This window comes from Rattus norvegicus, chromosome 17, assembly GCF_036323735.1.
Source record: "Rattus norvegicus strain BN/NHsdMcwi chromosome 17, GRCr8, whole genome shotgun sequence".
NCBI classification, from domain to species: Eukaryota; Metazoa; Chordata; class Mammalia; order Rodentia; family Muridae; genus Rattus; species Rattus norvegicus.
In genome coordinates this window covers 13324893-13330892 of record NC_086035.1, presented here as the reverse complement: position 1 = coordinate 13330892, position 6000 = coordinate 13324893, and the positions used below count along the sequence as shown (strand labels likewise).

Genomic DNA, 6000 nt, shown 5'->3' with positions numbered 1-6000 from the left:
TCCTTTTAGCACTTCCCGGAGTGGAGTTGCAGGGGGGGCGGGGATGTCTGTTTAAGGCAGTGCTGCTTAATCTCATGCTTTCCTGGGAATCCTCTTCAAGGCAGTGGCCTGGTCCAACTTTATTGTTAAAAATGCAGAGATAGACCTGCATTATAACATTCCCCCTAGTATTCACAAGAAGGAGAGCAAAGCTATGCTTCCAAATGTTTGCCTTCTCAAATCTGTGCCGGTGTTCACCACCCGGGTGAGCTCAGACACCCTCTCCCAGGAGGACACTCCCATTTCCTCTCAGACCTCTCTCCACTCCCATTTCCTCTCAGACCTCTCTCCAGCCCTGCAAAGAATCCTGTTCACTCTTTTGAATGTGTGGGGAAAATAGTCCACAACTCCCAGGAAAGTAACTTAACATTTTCTTTCTTTCTTTCTTTCTTTCTTTCTTTCTTTCTTTCTTTCTTTCTTTCTTTCCTTCTTTCTTTCTTTCTTTCTTTCTTTTTTTTTAACATTTTCTTTTTTAAAGGGATAGCAGCGTCATCTGTGGAGAGTTGAGGGAGCTGCTACTGATAGTGAGGAACTCAGCCAGAGTTGTTCTGGCAAAGACTCTACAGTATCAGTTTGTTTGATAGAGACACAAGAGCAAAACACCACACGCCTGGGGGCTGCAGTGGCCACCTTCATGGAGGGATTCACGTTGCCTTCAGGATGCTGCAGCTGTGTGTTCTGACCTAGACATGTCCCGTCTGTTCTCATGGTGTAGCGGCTTGTGCGGGTGGCTGTGGTGGGGGTGGGGTTTTGGGAGATGCGTCTGGCACAGGTAACAGAGGGGCAGGCCTTTGAGGGGAAAGTTAGTAATTTGAAAAGGAGTCTCAAGCAAGGGTCACTTCCTAATCCTGATGATGCACGGGTTGATCATGGCTATTCATAATGAGCTGGGGCTTCTCTGCCGTTCTCTGGGAATCCGGCACCAATGTGACCACAACCGGACCATGTCTAAGCTGTCACAGAGAAGAGTTAAGAAGATGGGTCCCGGGCTTTCAACTTGGCCTCAGGCAGATCTAATGAGATGTTGAGGAAGTCTCAGAGTCCTCAGAGGATGTGGTAGCTGTTCTCCTGGGGACGGGCCCTCTTCCCTCATGTGTCCCTTCCTGGGGTCACCATGTTTTAGGACCCTTTGTGGCTTGTCTTCATGTGAGGAAAGAGAACAAAGACTGTGTACACACTGGGTTAGGACGACTTGCATGTGCACTGAAGTACACCAAAGTGTGTGCACTGAAACCTTGGCCTCTGCATGTGACCTGGTGGTGACCGTCACTGGTCACCATATAGCAGCTCCTGGACAAGAGAAGCTGCCTGACACATGTTGGGGTATAGCCCCTGAGTCCATATCCACAAGGTCCATTAGCCCTAGCCTTGTCATATAGGGCCAACCCAGAACCCCTAGAAGAGTCAAGGCACATGGCATTGACCACCGGACCTTCATCCTCTGGTGGTCAGATAAGAATCTCTGCTTCCCCGAGTCCCTCCCCATCCTAGATAGCAAGAAGAGGGAGACTGCCTCAGTGTTGCAATGGATTTCTGGACCCTCGAGAGGGATTCAGGAAATAACCATCCCACCATAACCGAGTAAGGAAAACAGAAGACAGTATGTGAGCAAACGCAGAAATAGGGTAGAAGAGCGTTAGGAAGAGCCTGCAGGATGGGCCCCGTGCAGTGAAGCAGGCTGCAGAATATGTGCTTCTTGTGGTCCAGGAGAGGTAAACAAGGTTGCTAGGAAACACTGTTGGTAAGGTAGCTCAAGCAGCCACTGCTAAAACAAAACAAAACCCTTTTTTTCTTCTCAGACCTTGCTCTTGGAATGACGACTCTGAGACTAATAATTTATTAGTAAATGCCTAGGCCATGAGCTTTGGCTCATTCCCTGACTAGCCTGTAACTTATTTAGTCCACTCAAATTATTCCATAAGAGGTAAGTTACCTCTCCTTCAATCCTGACCAGCTTCTCCCTTCGCGCCTCCTCAGGCTCGCTCGCAAATCTTTCCTTTATAGCTCTCCTATTTCCCAGAATCCTCTCTCTTCCTGCCCGTGTCCCTCCTACTTCCTGTCTCAGCTCATTGGCTGTAGGCCTTTTTATTGACAGGTGTTGCTTATAAGAGATTCTCTCTATTAGCCACTGCTGCCTAAAGCAAAGAGGAAGTGTGAGAGTGAAGGGAACAACCCAGTTAGAGCTTTTACTTGTGAAACAAACAGTACATCCAGGTCATAGGCAGACGGGGCACAGCATGGATGGCGGGGGTGGGGTTGGGGTGGGGCGGGATGATGAGAATTGGAGGATGCCTGTAAGGTAAAGTGGGGCTGGGAGAGGGGAGGCTGAGGATCGATGGGAAGGGGAGCTGGAGAAATGGTGGCTGTTCAAGGAGCTGGTGGGGGCTGGAGGCTCACTCCAGGCAAGAAGGGATCTGAGTATTGTGAAGCCAGTCTGGTCTAAGGAGAGTAGTGTAGCTTGGCTGGGTGGGACAAGGAATCAAGACCAGGGAGCCCATGGAGGCTGCGGTTTGGAGGAGGCAGAAAGGGTGATGGATCATTTGGCAGAGGGAGAAAGAATGTGTGAACATTCAGGAAGGAACTGGCGCAGGGTTCCTGCGCACCTCCATGCAGGAGCCCCTGGGCATGTCTGATGGCCACAGGTCATCGTGTCTGGAAAAGTGACTGTGGTCACCATGACATCAACTGTTACTGCAAAGCCAGATGGGCTGTGACAACAGGGGGTTCCTCTGAGGTTCCAAGAGGTGGAAACTAAGAGGTGTTTAAAGTCTCAGGTGGAAGCCATCCATGTGGGGTGGGACAAGGTCAAATAGAGGAACAGGGAATAATCCTCCCCCTTACCACCCCACCCCCGTCATCACTGTGGTGTCTCCTTAGACAGTGGCTTCTGTCTAAAGCCCGTTATAACGGATTAGCAGGCAGCCACTTCTTTTCCATTTCACTCTTCTGGAAATATCTATTTTAAGGAAGACTTTCAAAGCTCCCAAGTCTAGGGACATCTAGCCATTGCTTAATCCACACAGCAGGTGCAACCTTAGCAGCTGAGGAGAAGGGAGAGTATTTCCATGGTGTACAGCCAACACAGCTGGGACCCAGTGTGGGACACCGGACCTCAGAGCCTCTCCCAGCCCTTTCTTGCTCTTCATTCTCTGCATAGAGCATTCAGCCACCAGGAAGTAAGACACCCACTTGCAACTCCACATGGGTCTTGAATGTCTTCAGGGAAAAGTAACTTCCAATAAAGATGCACACTGATCTGAACCATGTCCGTCATTTAGTACAGTGTCAGCTGAATAAGGCCACAAACCCCAGACAGTGAGTGGGCTGAGGTCATACAGAAGAACTTGGTCCACAGTTCCTGAGGCTCGAAATGCTAAACCCTCTTCTCTGAAAAGCACTCAAAAACTTGATTAATTAGTGGGACACCTTTGTGCCTCTGTTTCCCACTCAGGGCTGTTCAGAAATAGTCAAGCACACATCTGGCCAGCTGCCTCAGCTTCCGTAGGCCTTTGACATCCATGGCTCACCATTGACTAGACTTACACACCTCTACTGTATTTGAATGTTGTACTTGCCCCTGCTGCCATCTTGGGCTTCTGTTGTGATCATTGTCATCTAAGATTAACATCAGCCTATCAGAGATGACCGGAACCTCATCACACCAGCATGGAGGCGGCATCCTAAGCACGTGGCTGATGATTGATAGCTCCACGAAGTGAAGAGGGAGATGGACAGGAGAGCCCTCATGCCCAGGTGATGCAGTCTCACTCAGCTCAGAAACCGAGGACCCAGGTTTTATCTGTTACAGCAGCTTCTGTGACACAGACTAACGCTGCAACCCAACACAAAGAAAGGCAGAAAACATGACAGAGCTGAATGCTGAATAGATGGCGGGGGTGCCAGGCAGTGGATGGACCCTCTGAAGGAAGTCCAGTGGGGCTGACGGGAAGCACAGGGGGCATGTAAGTCAGGAGGAGAAGCAGCGGGAGCCCAGCAGACAAATGCATGAACCTAGTCAGTTGGGGAGTGGGGTCAAGAAGCAGAAAGGTGGGATCAGAGTGGTACCTGGAGCTGGGAAGGAGCTGGCAGTGTTCTACATCAGAGGCTATAAAAAGCAGGAAGGATATAGGGTGGGCCCTGGAGCTGGAGAAGAGCAGGCGGTGGTCCAGCCCAGGGGCCTGTGTAGTGCAAAGTCTAGAGTTGATTTCGTTCAAAATGCAATGAGATTCCAAGGAAGATGTGATGCAGGAGCGGTGTGTGTGTGTGTGTGTGTGTGTGTGTGTGTGTGTGTGTGTGTGTACGGGATGAATTAAGTTGGAAGTGCCCGGGGCTGACCTCAGGGGCTGGGTGTATGGGGTGGGGGTAGGGAGGGGGTTGAGGAGGTGGGAGATGACGCAGGGTCATGAGGAGGCAGCCCTGTCGAGAGATCAGACACAGAAGACTAGAAAGCTGCTGCAGAGACTCCCCAAAGGGTTGGAAGGGATGGGTCATCCTCAAGCTGCCAATGAATTGAACGTTATTGGTGTACGTCAGGGATTATCATTGTCTACATTTGCTTCGCTGAAATTAAAACACTGTCTGTAATGCTCACCTGGGGCAGCTGCCTGCTGTTCTGAACTGGCTATTACCAAGTGTCTCTATGAAAGCCTCATTGTCAGCCACCCAAGCAAATGGGTTTGATTTGAATTTCCTTGGGTTAGTAGAGTTGAAGCCCTTCATCAGAAAAAAAAAATCTTTTGGCTTTACAGTCGGTTAGAAATTATAAGCATGTGCAAAATCTCTACCTGGTGTTGCCGCATTACACATCAAGCCCCCTTCCAGTGGGAACAGTGGTGAAATGGGAAGACACTGATGCTTTGCTTATAAAAGGGAGTTTGAACTTGTCTCACGGTGACAGACACCCTGAGGGTCCTGTGAGCGCCGGTGTGGATCCACCAAGCTGTGCCTGCTCCCCTTTAGTACTTACATGTGGAGGGGATGGGACGCTTCAGAGGAGTGTGTTTCTCTGGCCTGGCCTGGCCTCTCCATCTGCCACACACATTGTAAGGTGACCGCTTCTGGGAAGGAACTGTGATCCTTGGCGTTGGTTACGACTTAGGGAGTGTCCTGGTTAGCTATAACTGTCAACTTGACACAGCCAAAGTCATCAAGAGGAAAGCCTAACTGAAGAATCCCTAGGTCAGATTGACCTGGGAGCACATCTGTGGGGCATTGTATTATTAACGGATGTAGGAGGGCCCAGTCCACTGTGGGTGGTACCATTCCTGAGGCAGGTAGCCTTGGGTTGTATAAGAAGTCTAGCTAAGCATGTGTTTGCCCCCGCCAGCGGGGACCCAGTTATTCAGGGTCCCAAAGAGGCTTTCTACCTGTGGGCCAAATGGGGGTGGAGAGAAGAAGGAGACCAGGCAAGATTCTATTGTCAAGGTCTCATTTATTGGGATGAACGTTGCAGCTTTTAAGGCTTTCAGGTAGGGGGAGTGACCTTTGTGAAACACGAAGGAGAGGAAGATGAGGGTATAGGCAGTGATAGCTGGAGGCAAAGAGGTCAGGCAGTGGAGACACTGGGTGTTGACTGAGGAGATAACTGATTTTTGCTTAGGCTGAAGCATCCCGTGAATGTTATCTTCCTGTGCCGTAAATTCACGGGAGAGGCTCTTAGAGGAGTATGTGTGGCCAAGAGTCACATAGCCACTTTGAGCTATACAGTCACAAAATGGCCAGGCCCAAATCCAATATGGCTCCCTACATGTGTTATTGAGCCAGTCAACAAGCAGTGCCCTGCCTCCAAGTTCCTGCTTTGAGTTCCTGCCTAGGCTTCCCCCAGTGATGCTCTGTGACCTGGAAGCATAAGCCAAATACATCCTTTTCTCAAGCTCTTTTAGTCAACGTGTTTTATCCTAGTAACAGAAGGAGACTCAAACATTTCTACTATCTTGGTTTGAGGGAGGTCTGGGCATTGGA

At 49.9% G+C, this 6000-nt stretch overlaps 1 long non-coding RNA gene across 1 annotated transcript; it reads left to right on the top strand.

Annotated features, from left to right (window-relative positions):
* Positions 1-1430: 1430 nt before the first annotated feature.
* LOC134482768 (uncharacterized) lies at positions 1431-3300 on the top strand. Its single transcript, XR_010059314.1, has 2 exons — positions 1431-1963; positions 3063-3300. It is a non-coding gene; the product is annotated as an uncharacterized LOC134482768 (long non-coding RNA).
* Positions 3301-6000: the final 2700 nt, after the last annotated feature.